Source organism: Rhynchophorus ferrugineus, unplaced genomic scaffold, assembly GCF_030347505.1.
Source record: "Rhynchophorus ferrugineus isolate W39M unplaced genomic scaffold, kcgeb_rfMv2 rfM542, whole genome shotgun sequence".
NCBI classification, from domain to species: Eukaryota; Metazoa; Arthropoda; class Insecta; order Coleoptera; family Curculionidae; genus Rhynchophorus; species Rhynchophorus ferrugineus.
This window is the reverse complement of record NW_027473119.1, coordinates 5,001-20,060: the sequence shown is the minus strand read 5'-3', so window position 1 is coordinate 20,060 and position 15,060 is coordinate 5,001. Positions and strand designations below refer to the sequence as shown.

At 41.2% G+C, this 15,060-nt stretch overlaps 2 non-coding genes across 2 annotated transcripts in view; both read left to right on the top strand.

The window, feature by feature from the left end:
• Positions 1–12,250: 12,250 nt before the first annotated feature.
• Positions 12,251–14,239, top strand: LOC143206086 (small subunit ribosomal RNA). Its single transcript, XR_013008117.1, has one exon. It is a non-coding gene; the product is annotated as a small subunit ribosomal RNA (ribosomal RNA).
• Positions 14,240–14,947: 708 nt separating this feature from the next.
• LOC143206082 (5.8S ribosomal RNA) overlaps positions 14,948–15,060 on the top strand; it is a 155-nt gene continuing 42 nt past the window's right edge. Inside the window, exon 1 of the ribosomal RNA XR_013008113.1 lies at positions 14,948–15,060. This exon is cut by the window's right edge and continues 42 nt beyond it. This is a non-coding gene — a ribosomal RNA (5.8S ribosomal RNA).

Here is a 15,060-nt window from a genome sequence, read left to right as displayed (position 1 = left end):
GGATAGGAGTTTGTTCAATTCTTCGTCGTTTCTGATGGCCAATTGCAAATGCCTAGGGATAATCCTGGTTTTCTTGTTATCTCTAGCGGCGTTACCCGCCAATTCGAGAACCTCGGCTGCCAGATATTCCATTACGGCAGCTAAGTAGACGGGAGCACCGGCCCCTACGCGTTCGGCATAATTCCCTTTCCTTAAAAGTCTGTGAATACGACCGACAGGGAATTGTAATCCCGCTCGGTTAGAACGAGACTTCGCCTTTCCCTTCACTTTTCCGCCTTTACCACGTCCGGACATTTTACTATCGATTGCTTCTAGAACTCGCTCGCCTTAGAGTTGAAATCTGTACTAAAACTGTCAACATACTAGCAACGAATTTTGTTCGTAAGCCGAACGCATGATCTCGTACGCGACCAATGAAAGGCTAACTCAGATAATAGGCGGGGCTTAGGAGTGTATTTAAGGAGCCTATAAATTCTAAGGATTCCTGAAATTTGTTTTAGTCTAGTACTTTTCGTGGTTCCTTTAATATCGTAATATTTATTTCGAAATGCCTCCGAAAACAAGCGGTAAGGCGGCCAAAAAGGCCGGTAAGGCTCAGAAAAATATCTCCAAAAGTGACAAGAAAAAGAAACGCAAGAGGAAGGAAAGCTACGCGATCTACATTTACAAAGTTTTAAAGCAAGTTCATCCCGATACGGGTATCTCCAGCAAGGCCATGTCGATCATGAATTCTTTCGTGAACGATATATTCGAAAGGATAGCCGCCGAAGCGTCCCGTCTCGCTCATTACAATAAAAGATCTACTATCACAAGCAGAGAAATCCAAACTGCCGTGCGATTATTGCTGCCCGGTGAATTGGCTAAGCACGCCGTTAGTGAAGGTACCAAAGCCGTCACTAAATATACCAGTTCTAAGTAAACCATAAGCCTTGAATATCATAAAGGAGAAAACGGTTCTTTTCAGAGCCACAATTTAGATAAATAAAAAAAGAAATAATCTTAAAAAAATTAATTTTATATATTATACAGCTGTAGTATCCAATATTGAAATACAAATTTTGTTATCAACAGTATATTATTATTCTTTGGTTATTAGTGATTACATTATTTTTTCTTTAGTTTTTAAAAACAATGCGTATAAGTACACCGACTGTTATTAATTACTAACATGTAGTCGAATATAACTCTGAGATAAAAATCCATAACTCTTTTAGTGGTTTATATAAATATCGATAAAAGAATATTAATTGAATTATCTTCTTTTTCTTTGATTAAATTTAGGTGGTTCTGAAAAGAACCGTTTTTTTTTGTTGCAAAATACGACTATAAGTAGAGTATTATAAATGATAGAAAATAAAGTTTAGGCACGTTCGCCTCTGATACGTCTGGCTAGCTGAATATCCTTGGGCATGATGGTTACTCGCTTTGCATGTATCGCACATAAATTAGTATCCTCAAAAAGGCCAACTAAATAAGCTTCGCTGGCCTCTTGTAAAGCCATTACCGCCGAACTTTGAAAACGTAAATCGGTCTTGAAATCTTGAGCGATTTCGCGAACCAATCGTTGAAAAGGTAATTTCCTAATCAATAATTCGGTGCTCTTTTGATAACGACGAATCTCCCGCAAAGCGACCGTCCCAGGTCGGTAGCGATGTGGTTTCTTAACGCCACCGGTAGCTGGAGCGCTTTTCCTGGCCGCTTTGGTAGCCAATTGTTTCCTAGGAGCTTTACCTCCTGTTGATTTTCGCGCAGTTTGCTTGGTACGAGCCATATTTTTAAAATAGAGGTAATGAGAAAAATTAACAAACGCAAACGACGGCGACCCCTTTCGGACTGATTCGGTCATAAAATCAGAGAGTCCTTTTTATAACATGTTATCTAATCTGATTGGTCCGTTTTGTGCCAGTGGGCGGAACTCAATCCTAAGTCTACAAAACCGGGCTGATTGAATGTAATCGACAACAGTTGTCCGTAGCACTCGTGTTGTGAGCGCGCTACTTATTCGAGATCATTTATTTTTTTTGTATTAGGTTCGATAAAAGATGACCGGCAGAGGTAAAGGTGGTAAAGGTTTGGGAAAAGGAGGAGCCAAGCGGCATCGTAAAGTGCTTCGTGATAATATCCAAGGTATTACGAAGCCCGCCATTAGAAGATTGGCTAGACGAGGCGGCGTAAAACGTATATCTGGTCTGATTTACGAAGAGACCAGAGGTGTTTTAAAAGTGTTTTTGGAAAACGTCATCAGAGATGCCGTTACATATACCGAACACGCCAAAAGAAAAACCGTTACCGCAATGGATGTAGTATACGCCTTGAAACGTCAAGGACGTACATTATACGGGTTTGGAGGTTAAGTCACATTTTATTCGCGAACTAACGTGAAATGTGACCCTCAAAATTAATTTTAGAAAAATTAAACAACGGTTCTTTTCAGAACCACAAATTTATCGATATTTAAAAAACGGAAGCTCTATTAGGATTTAAGGATAATCTTTCAATCATTACAATCATCATAATTTTATTTAAAATAATAATTTAAGTATAACTGGCCCTAATTATTTGAGGGTTTGGATTCCAAAACTCTATACTTAATAAATAGACCGCCCCTTAAATTCATCGTTAATTACATAGATTATATACAAGGCGCGATGTTATAATACGGTTCGATTTTACTAAAGGAGAACCGCTAGAAATAAATCCTTCATATTATTTCGACTTAATTGTTGTTTAATAAAACGATAATTATTGGTATTGGAATGTCTCTTAATTTATCTTACACACCCAAAAAACAATCTTTAAAGTACTTAAACTGTTTATTAGAATATTTTAAATAATTAGTAAGTGCAAGTCATAATATGAGTTTTAATTTTAAGTTCTTTTTTTGTTTTATTATTTTGGTGGTCCTGAAAAGGACCGATAGTTAAAAGGTTTTTGTACGACACAAAAACCCTAAGGCTCATGTAACTTATTTGGTTTTACTATCTGTTTTTTTCGGTAACAATACGGCCTGGATGTTTGGTAGAACGCCGCCCTGGGCTATAGTAACACCGGAGAGGAGTTTGTTCAGTTCTTCGTCATTTCTGATGGCCAATTGTAAATGCCTAGGGATAATCCTTGTTTTCTTGTTGTCTCTAGCGGCGTTACCTGCCAACTCGAGAACTTCGGCCGCCAAATATTCCATTACGGCAGCTAAGTAGACGGGAGCACCGGCCCCTACGCGTTCGGCATAATTTCCTTTCCTTAAAAGCCGGTGAATACGGCCAACAGGAAATTGTAATCCCGCTCGGTTGGAACGAGATTTCGCCTTTCCCTTCACTTTTCCACCCTTACCACGTCCAGACATTGTATTGCTAACTTTTTTAAACTAAAAATAACCGAAAAACTAATGGCGACAACGCTCACGTCCTTTCGACAACGAATGAACAACTGGCAGTGAACTGTCCAGCGAATAGCTTTTATTCGGCAACTTCTCAAAACACTAGTACGTTTCCTACTCGACCAATCAGAGCTTTCTACGACATAACGCCAAGAATGGGCGGAGCTTAGAAGTGTAGCGTCATTTATCAAATAATTAAACGACTATAGGTATATTTCGGTTTAGTCTTTTATCTTTTGCTGTATGGGTAGGTCGCGAATCTCATTCGTTTAAAATGCCACCGAAGACAAGCGGTAAAGCGGCAAAAAAGGCTGGAAAAGCCCAGAAAAACATTTCTAAGAGCGATAAGAAAAAGAAGCGTAGGAGGAAGGAAAGCTACGCGATTTACATATACAAAGTTTTAAAGCAGGTTCATCCCGATACGGGTATTTCCAGCAAGGCCATGTCGATTATGAATTCTTTCGTGAACGATATATTCGAAAGGATAGCCGCCGAAGCGTCGCGCCTCGCCCATTACAATAAAAGATCGACCATCACGAGCAGAGAAATCCAAACCGCCGTTAGGTTATTGTTACCCGGTGAATTGGCTAAGCATGCCGTTAGCGAAGGTACCAAAGCTGTCACTAAATATACCAGTTCTAAGTAAACGAAATATATTATTTTGAAGGTGATCATAATAATATGAAGGGTGGAAAACGGCTCTTTTCAGAGCCCCAAAATGTTTAAAGAAGAAAAAAAGAAATAAACTATTGTTAAGAAGATAGGATATATACGAAGTCAAATAAATTAAAATATAGTAATCGTTCATAAAAATGTTAAAATATCCAGAAAAAAATATTTTATTTTATATATTCATTCCTTTACGGTAACATAATAACAGTATATGTGATACCCCTTTCTTATCGTGATATAAACTTCAAGTCAATCCAGCAGGTGTTCACACCTTATTACTAAGGATTCCTCAATATTCACAATATATTTGTGAGCATAATATTCTAAATTCAATTCACAAATATTATAACTAAAGCGTCATATAAACGGAAAAAATATCAATGTCTCTTTTTTCTAATAGAAGTTGGTGGTTCTGAGAAGAACCTTTTTTTTTCATATAAATACAAAAAACGACCTTAATATAGGACAGCCGTAGCATTTATGCACGTTCGCCTCTAATGCGTCTGGCTAATTGAATGTCCTTAGGCATGATAGTTACTCGTTTAGCATGGATCGCACACAAATTGGTGTCTTCAAAGAGACCAACCAAATAGGCCTCGCTAGCTTCTTGCAAAGCCATCACTGCCGAACTTTGGAAACGTAAATCGGTCTTGAAATCCTGAGCGATTTCGCGAACCAATCGTTGGAAAGGCAATTTCCTAATCAATAATTCGGTACTCTTCTGATAGCGTCGGATTTCTCTTAGAGCGACCGTACCGGGTCTGTAACGATGCGGTTTTTTAACACCACCGGTAGCGGGAGCGCTTTTCCTGGCTGCTTTAGTAGCCAATTGTTTTCTGGGAGCCTTACCTCCGGTTGATTTTCGAGCAGTTTGCTTGGTACGAGCCATCGTCTAAACGGGTCTGACTTCAAACGTGTAGGAAGAATTACAAGCGCAAGCACCAACGAACTTTTGGAAACTGATCGAAGGTGTCAAAGAAATCTCCCTTTTTAATAATGTGTGAAGATATTCTGATTGGTCCGGCTAGCATCTGTGGGCGGGACCCGATTCGAACTCAACAAAACCCATGGTAGGATTTGAAATTGAAATAGTTACCCGTAGTATTCGAGGTGTACGCTGCACAATTCGATTATAAATTTGCTTTCTTTTAATACTAAATTGAATAAATCATGACGGGCAGAGGTAAAGGTGGTAAAGGTTTGGGAAAAGGAGGCGCTAAGCGGCATCGTAAAGTGCTTCGTGATAATATCCAAGGTATTACGAAACCCGCCATCAGAAGATTGGCTAGGCGGGGTGGAGTTAAACGTATATCCGGTCTAATTTATGAAGAAACCAGAGGTGTATTAAAAGTATTTTTGGAAAACGTTATCAGAGACGCCGTCACTTATACCGAACACGCCAAAAGGAAAACCGTTACTGCCATGGATGTAGTATACGCCCTCAAACGCCAAGGACGAACCCTATACGGATTTGGCGGTTAAATAAAGTATTATATATGCTGACCAATTAAAACAGAACAACGTATCTATTCAACTAAAGAAAACAACGGTTCTTTTCAGAGCCACAAATTTACTAGCATAAAAAAAGAAATTTATTATTCGAAAATGGACTAAGATGACGTTAAATTTTATTAAATATCTGCTCCTTTCATCTAAGATTTACTTGTAAAGTAACAAATATACTGCATTATAATAGACGATCGTAATATAAAAAGATAGATAAAGTTTAAAATAAGATTTCATAATAAATGTTAGGTTAATGACAAGAATGTAAATGATGGTGAACAATCGAATACCGAATCTTCGTTGAAGCTTTAATATAGTTTTCCTTTAGAGAGAAAATACTCCGAGATAAACTTCGCGTCGATGAGCTTGGAGAATCCTTAAGATTTCAAAGAAGGTACGGTAGTTCTACGCACGTATGTATGGAGATCGCGTTCCATGTATTTATTGACTTTAGATAACTATTTATGAAAACAGATTTCAACTAAAGAAGCAAAATATACTATAATATATATGAGCATTGTATCGATACAGAAGGGTTTGACACGATATTCTTATAGACGTCTCGATATCGTTGCTCACCCGATACGTTCGATTGTAACCCAGAGTTCGGATGGTGTTAAGAAACCGTTAAATAAGAAGTATATTAGTATAGGATCGGTTAATTTTCATGTCATTGTTTTCTTACAGTTAATTCGACAACGGTACGTTTCGATATAGATTCGTTTTGGACAACGAACAATCTGTACCGCATCAATTAGGAATAATATGTCTCGTTTCTCCAATAATAGCATTAGATCTGTACGGAATTGCATTTATATCAAAAGACGATATATCGGGGGACGTAGATTTGAAAAGATATATTTTCATAGTTATAACCGAAAGTCTATAACTCGAATGTAAATTGGTAGTTTCGACGGAATCGAGAGCAACGCTTGATTTTGTGCTTCCTTCTAAGACGATAGTCAACGTAAAATTTATTGGTAAAGTTTGCTACTTCTACTACGTTTTATCTTTTAACGCCTCGAACATAAATCGTATGATATTCTAAAGGATTTATGTATTTAATATGAGAAATAAGTAAACGGTTCCAAGCTCGATGAACGTTTCGACGAAGCCGGAATATGGAACGTCGTTCGCGCTCGACCGTTCAGTCCTCCGTTCGGCTCATATCATATAGGGTACGCATTAAATGAGAGCGACCGCCAGACAGTTAAAATACGCGAACGAGAAGCATACGCACGTACGTAACTTTGTCAAACGAATCGTGATTAGAACGTTCTTATAAGAAAATTAAGAAATTATATCAGAATGTCGGACGTCGATATTAGCGGACAAGCGGTTTCTCCTTCGTCGAATCAAGGGAGTGGAGGAAATTCCGCCGCCGTTGTTAACGCATCGTCAACAGGCACACCGGCCGGGTCGAATTCATCTTCGGTGTCGGCTACGGGAGCCGCATCAGCTACAGCCGGTAGCGCAGGTTCGTCTGCAGGAGGGAAGAAAGAAAAATCCACTTCGAGCAAGGCGAAGAGTTCTAAATCGAAAGTTAGTCATCCTCCGATCGCTGATATGGTAACGAGTGCAATTAAAGGATTGAAAGAGAAAGGCGGAACTTCCTTCAGAGCTATTAAAAAATACATAGCGGCCAATTACAAAGTGGATGCTGACAAATTATCGCCCTTTATAAAGAAATATATAAAGACGTGGATCGCTTCGGGTGTTTTGGTACAAACGAAGGGCAAAGGAGCTTCCGGATCATTTAAATTAGCGGCTTCGGCACGTAAAGCAGGAGGTACGACAGCCGCAGGTACGAAGAAAAGAAAAACGGCCACTGCCAAAACCGGACAGAAAAATAAACGAAAACCAGTAGGAGGTGCCGCGACAGCTACGACAGCCGGTGGTAAAAAAGCGTCTGCCAAAAAAACCTCAGAGAAAACGGAAAAAAAGACGACCGCCGCCTCCGCCTCAACTAAGAAAACCACAGCTAAAAGTAAGAAAGGTGAATCTGCAACTTTGGCCGAGAAAAAAGCTTCTGCCAAAAAAGCCGTCGAAAAGAAAACAGGAAAGAAATCTACCGCCGCCACGACTACGTCCGCTTCCAATGCCGCCGCTAATAGTTCATCTTCGAAAGCAGCAAAAAGCAACACGGCCGCAAGATCCCCGAAATCGCCTTCCAAAGCGAAAAAATCTAATAAAGCCGGACCTACGAAAAAGCCCAAGGCGCCTAAACCGAAAAGTGCTAAGACGACGACCTCAACTGTTCGTGTTGCCGCTGGTGAAGGTGCGAAAACTAAAAAACCAGTATCACCAAAGAAAAAGAAATAAAACTATTTCTACTACGTATGACGATATATTAAACAGGCGACACATTTCATCGTCAGATCAAGAAGACACGGAGTTGAAAATTACAAATATCCCGACACTCCTGGACGTGCTACGACTTCCCTAAAAAATACGTTCGTCCAAGACCGTATTTTTTTAATAGAAAAAAAACGGTTCTTTTCAGAACCACAATATAACTTTATAAAAGAAAGAATATTTATATAATTTATTTATTATCTTATTATTACTTAAATGATTATTTTCTAGATAGAGCCGTAACTAATTAGGGAACCGATCGATCGATACTCTAAAACAGTAATAAAGGAATATTCAGTACAGATCAGATTATTTATAAATTTTCTAGTTAATATTTATTCTTTAATAAGAACGCGTATTCTAACTTCTTTTTTATACGATTTTGTTGGCCCTGAAAAGGACCGATATTAAAGGGCGTATGCAAAACTTTAAACGGTTTGCGTTATCTATTTGGTTTTGCTGTCTGTCTTTTTAGGCAATAATACTGCTTGAATGTTAGGCAAGACGCCGCCCTGGGCAATAGTAACGCCAGATAACAGTTTATTCAATTCCTCGTCGTTTCTGATGGCCAATTGTAAATGCCTAGGGATAATCCTTGTTTTCTTGTTGTCTCTAGCGGCGTTACCCGCCAACTCGAGAACTTCGGCCGCCAGATATTCCATTACGGCAGCTAAGTAAACGGGAGCACCGGCCCCTACGCGTTCGGCATAATTTCCTTTCCTTAGAAGTCGGTGAATACGACCGACAGGAAATTGTAATCCCGCACGATTGGAACGAGACTTCGCCTTTCCCTTCACTTTTCCGCCTTTACCACGTCCGGACATGTTAATCTCGATCGTTGTTAGATACTGCTCACCTTTAAATCAAAAACGGTACTGGAAATTTCTTACAGATCGGCCTGGAATTTTGTCCGCGAGCCAAACTCGTTATATCATACGCGACCAATCAGACTCTAACTCGGGCTATGGGCGGGGCTTAGAAGTGTTCCTTCGAATGTTATAAGTTCTAGAATTAAAGGCATTTTTTTAGTTAAGTACTCTTTGAGGTACGTGAGACGTCGGGATTTTTATTTCGAAATGCCACCGAAGACAAGCGGTAAGGCGGCCAAGAAAGCCGGAAAAGCCCAGAAAAATATCTCTAAGAGCGACAAGAAAAAGAAGCGCAGGAGGAAGGAAAGCTATGCGATTTACATATACAAAGTTTTAAAGCAGGTTCATCCCGATACGGGTATCTCCAGCAAGGCCATGTCGATCATGAATTCTTTCGTGAACGATATATTCGAAAGGATAGCCGCCGAAGCGTCGCGTCTCGCCCATTACAATAAGAGATCAACGATCACGAGCAGAGAAATCCAAACCGCCGTTAGGTTATTGTTACCCGGTGAGTTGGCTAAGCACGCCGTTAGCGAAGGTACCAAAGCAGTCACCAAATATACCAGTTCTAAGTAAATTAATTCACATACCTATGTGTGTTTCAATATACTACTTACCTGCAAAATCGGTTCTTTTCAGAACCACAATTGGATATACATTTTAAAAAATGAAATGTTAAACAGTAGCTGACATTTTATAAAAACAGAATTTTCAGATATATATATATATATTGTAGTTATTGTATTGAATTATATTATATCATTATAATCTGTTATATAGTAAGTATATAGAATAAGTTTTGTAAAAATGGTACGGCCCGAGATTGTTATTTAAAAATAAGGTAAAGTATTTCTGGAGTGACTTCGAAAATATGTGTATTCATTTTTATTACGTTTATGACTATATGATAATTAATTTATTTTTCCTAACTGTGGCTAATTGTGGATTGTGGCTAATTTCTACACGATAAGTATTAATCACGGGAACGTCTCGAAATGAACAAATAGGAACTGTAATTAATCAAGAATTTAGAATGGAACTATCGTCCTAATATAATGAGGATCGTCAAAGAGAAGATACTTTTTTTTTCGTTTACTAGGTTGACCTTGCTTGGGGACAGTGGAACTCAGTGGAAAATCGCTGATGGTGGGTGAGGAGGATAGGCCTGTGGTCAGAATCGATATCTTGGAGTACTTGCAGGTCAGAGGCTTGATTCGAATTTTGATAGATAAAAAAGTCAATTATTGTCGGTCGATTGGAGGAGTAGTGAGTTGGTTCGCTTGGAGCAATAAGCCCAAGTTCCAACTCATCTATTATCCCGGCCGATAGTAATTCTTCCAATAGCTGTGTGGTTGATGGCGTTGAAAATGGCCTGAAAATCTCCTTGGTCATCTGAATATGTTCCGAAGAGTATTTCGCCAATGGAGATCGGGTTCGTGTTCTAGTGGAATCCAGACCAGCCAGACGACTGTTATCTTGAGTTCCCCGTACATGAGTGGGGGGAGGAATTGGTCTTTTGGGTTTGGTTGTTTTTGGAGTAGGTCGGCACTTGCATCCCGAGTAATTTGCGGTGTATGGTTCTCAACAGTTGGTGCATTTCGGCGGGGAATTTCTGTCTTTGGGACTTGACGTAGGCCGGAGTGGCTTTACAGTTGGCCGATGAATGACCGTAGAATTGGCAGTTAAAACGTTGAACGCGCCTGCCGTTGCCGCGCTGGGCTTGGACTTTTACCACCTGATTCATTAGGCGGTCGACCGCGAAGATACGGCGTTCCTCTCGAGGAACCGACCAACATGGATTGGATTGAAACCGAGCTTCATGAGCGCGGTTCGGACTTCGAGTTACCATTACGTCGAGAGAGAAATATAATATATTAGCTGACCCCGCAGACACTCCGTACCCTGTACTCAATGGATAAATAAAGGATTCATTCTATCAAATTCTTCGTTCAAATCACTTTCGAATCATCCTTAGGAACATTCTGATATCGGAAAACCTTATCCGTAGTCGATAAACGATATCTAACGGATGAATTATAGAAAATGGCCAATAAGCGGCAAATATCCGATCGTAAGGGTGCACCATCGTTTCGGCGAATCATTCTTTTGGAATCTTACGTTCTACAAGCAAAACATTTATTCATAGGTATATACCGATAATAACGAACGGGCCGACGTAACAACCTAAAATGTCCTGAAATACGTGAGAACAGTTTTACTCCGATCGCCGTATCGATATGTGACAGTATCCATCCTATGAAGGATCTTTACATTCTACTAGCATAATTTTATGGATCGGAATTTTCCGACTTTTAAAGAACGTGATCGGCAGTCTAGAAACGGCCTGAGGACGTATTAACACGAGAGGTTAAAATTATTGCTTTAGAAGTTCACGTTGTCTAAAGCTAAAGTTTATTCATCGGAACATTCCGATAATAACGAGAACGGGCAGACGTAAAAACGAAAAATTTGCGCAACGTCCGTATAAACGATCTGTTCTAAAACACCCATACATTTCCGATAGCTGGCGAGAGACCCGCGCTTAAATCGTGTGCGCTTCTACGTGGGGCGATACGAGAGACGGATACGACGGGTCGGGTCGACCGGCGCTGTGACACTTTTACCGAGTGGCTTTTGATCAGCGAAGGTGGTATTACATATTATATGTTAATATATAAGATCCGAACCGTATTTTTTTATTTATCTAAATAAAAAGCGTATTTCGTCGTGTTATTATATATTCGTAACGCTCTCGCGATTTTGTATCGTCGTTTCGTTGTTCTTCCTGGTCGGTTTTTTTCGATATATCGGGAAGCGTACGACGACGACGACGGTATCACTGCGAGATCGCGAATTCGGCGGGAACATTCGGCTTCGTTAGAAGAAGATGATCCACGATTCATATGCGATTGGAATTATTATTTTTATGGACGTATCGGTTTTTCATCGGAACGTTCATAAAACAGCAACACATTTTGCGATAGCTCTCTGCTCTCCGAGCGAGAATAAAATAAAAAATCACGAAACGTTTCTCGTACGAGGTTTCCTTGTCGCTTTATATATTTCTATCTAGCGAAGGGTTCGGAGAGAATGTTTTTCGAGGTCTTATAAACGCCGAACGATATTTTGCGGCATCCAATTTTCGACGTAGTCGACGATCGTCGTCGATAATCGAGATAATTGGGTGCCTAGTCGATCGGTTGTGTATAAAAAAAACAAAAGATGTGTCTAAGATGATGATATCGTTTTGTTTTATTAGACAACTAATATTAAAATGTAAGAGCGTGGCGCCTCGGACCGGTTTTTCCGTCGTCTAGGCGCGCTATCATGCACCTCCTTTTTATTAGTCGTCGATATATATTATATATCGTCGTCTTACGCACACGTTTCTTTATAAGTCAAACTTATAAAATAAACTGTGTCTGTATTTGTTTTATCTGCTTCGTGTCGATAAAATAATAAGAACAGTTCCCTGGTTGATCCTGCCAGTAGTCATATGCTTGTCTCAAAGATTAAGCCATGCATGTCTCAGTACATACCGAATTAAGGTGAAACCGCGAAAGGCTCATTAAATCAGTTATGGTTCCTTAGATCGTACCCACAATTACTTGGATAACTGTGGTAATTCTAGAGCTAATACATGCAAACAGAGCTCCGACCAGAGATGGAAGGAGTGCTTTTATTAGATCAAAACCAATCGGTTTCGGGTTCGCGCTCGTCATCGTACAACTTGGTGACTCTGAATAACTTTAAGCTGATCGCACGGTCTCGCACCGGCGACACATCTTTCAAATGTCTGCCTTATCAACTGTCGATGGTAGGTTCTGCGCCTACCATGGTCGTAACGGGTAACGGGGAATCAGGGTTCGATTCCGGAGAGGGAGCCTGAGAAACGGCTACCACATCCAAGGAAGGCAGCAGGCGCGCAAATTACCCACTCCCGGCACGGGGAGGTAGTGACGAAAAATAACGATACGGGACTCATCCGAGGCCCCGTAATCGGAATGAGTACACTCTAAACCCTTTAACGAGGATCAATTGGAGGGCCAGTCTGGTGCCAGCAGCCGCGGTAATTCCAGCTCCAATAGCGTATATTAAAGTTGTTGCGGTTAAAAAGCTCGTAGTCGAATTTGTGTCTCGCGCCGCCGGTTCATCGTTCGCGGTGTTAACTGGCGTGTTTTTCGCGAGACGTCCTGCCGGTGGGCTTAGTCGTGTCGCGTCGCCGTCGCGCGTGCGTTTCGGCGTGCGTGTTGTGCGCGTCGTGGTTACGACGGCCCAACTCAATCCTGCCGCGGTGCTCTTTACTGAGTGTCGAGGTGGGCCGGCACGTTTACTTTGAACAAATTAGAGTGCTCAAAGCAGGCTAAAATTTCGCCTGAATACTGTATGCATGGAATAATGGAATAGGACCTCGGTTCTATTTTGTTGGTTTTCGGAACCCCGAGGTAATGATTAATAGGAACGGATGGGGGCATTCGTATTGCGACGTTAGAGGTGAAATTCTTGGATCGTCGCAAGACGAACAGAAGCGAAAGCATTTGCCAAAAACGCTTTCATTGATCAAGAACGAAAGTTAGAGGTTCGAAGGCGATCAGATACCGCCCTAGTTCTAACCTTAAACGATGCCAGCTAGCGATCCGTCGACGTTCCCTAATATGACTCGACGGGCAGCTTCCGGGAAACCAAAGCTTTTGGGTTCCGGGGGAAGTATGGTTGCAAAGCTGAAACTTAAAGGAATTGACGGAAGGGCACCACCAGGAGTGGAGCCTGCGGCTTAATTTGACTCAACACGGGAAACCTCACCAGGCCCGGACACCGGAAGGATTGACAGATTGAGAGCTCTTTCTTGATTCGGTGGGTGGTGGTGCATGGCCGTTCTTAGTTGGTGGAGCGATTTGTCTGGTTAATTCCGATAACGAACGAGACTCTAGCCTGCTAACTAGGCGCTTTTTGACATCCTAAAGGCCCGCCGGCCGCGTTGCTTTCGGGTTTCGCGGTTCGTGCGCGGTTTTTACTGTCGGCGTACAAACTATTCTTCTTAGAGGGACAGGCGGCTTCTAGCCGCACGAGATTGAGCAATAACAGGTCTGTGATGCCCTTAGATGTTCTGGGCCGCACGCGCGCTACACTGAAGGAATCAGCGTGTCTTCCCTGGCCGAGCGGCCCGGGTAACCCGCTGAACCTCCTTCGTGCTAGGGATTGGGGCTTGCAATTGTTCCCCATGAACGAGGAATTCCCAGTAAGCGCGAGTCATAAGCTCGCGTTGATTACGTCCCTGCCCTTTGTACACACCGCCCGTCGCTACTACCGATTGAATGATTTAGTGAGGTCTTCGGATCGACACGCGATGGCGTTTCGGCGTCGTCGATGTGTAGGAAAAGATGACCAAACTTGATCATTTAGAGGAAGTAAAAGTCGTAACAAGGTTTCCGTAGGTGAACCTGCGGAAGGATCATTACAGTGTGTTGTTATGCCTATATATATATAATAGGTAAACGTACAAGTCTGTAAAAATCATTGTCGAACGTTAAAGAGCCATCTACGAAGTTCGGAAGTTCCGATCGAATTTCGACGTCGTCAACGTAGCTGTTTTCGGGTACCTATAATATATGGTTTTAAAAGATGTACGCCCGAAAGCGGAGATATATACGATGAAGATGTTGTTATATAGGACGACGAGTAATAATCGTCGGCCTACGACGGATTTCGTTATAAATGGACAAATCGAGCGCAAAATAAAACGATTTTGCCAATTATATTTCTAATCGACGTTTCGATCCTCATATCGACGAACATATACGATGATCGGTAATGTGATTAGTTTACGAAAATCTTATCACCCTTCGTTTGTTTCATTCCAAAAGGGTGAGATTTAGTTTACGAAAATATTGCCAAACTATGATCAGCGTATGCTCTTTTGTTGTCGTACGAGGTGAGACGACGAAAATTTACAACGAACGTCACCATTTCGAGTAGTCTGTCTCCGCTCCTCTCGTTGTGTGTAGTGGAGAAGACGAAAATAAACCGTAAGAGCGTTTTAAAGTCGACGGCGGCTGCGAAAGGGGCGCAAGCGCTGTCTATGACGTGAGCGCGCGTCGTCGTCGTCGTCGTCGTCTTATAATAGAAACGTTTCGATATGCGTTTAAAACCTAACTTAAAAAAAGATTACCCTAAACGGTGGATCACTTGGCTCGTGGGTCGATGAAGAACGCAGCTAATTGCGCGTCAACTTGTGAACTGCAGGACACATGAACATCGACATTTCGAACGCACATTGCG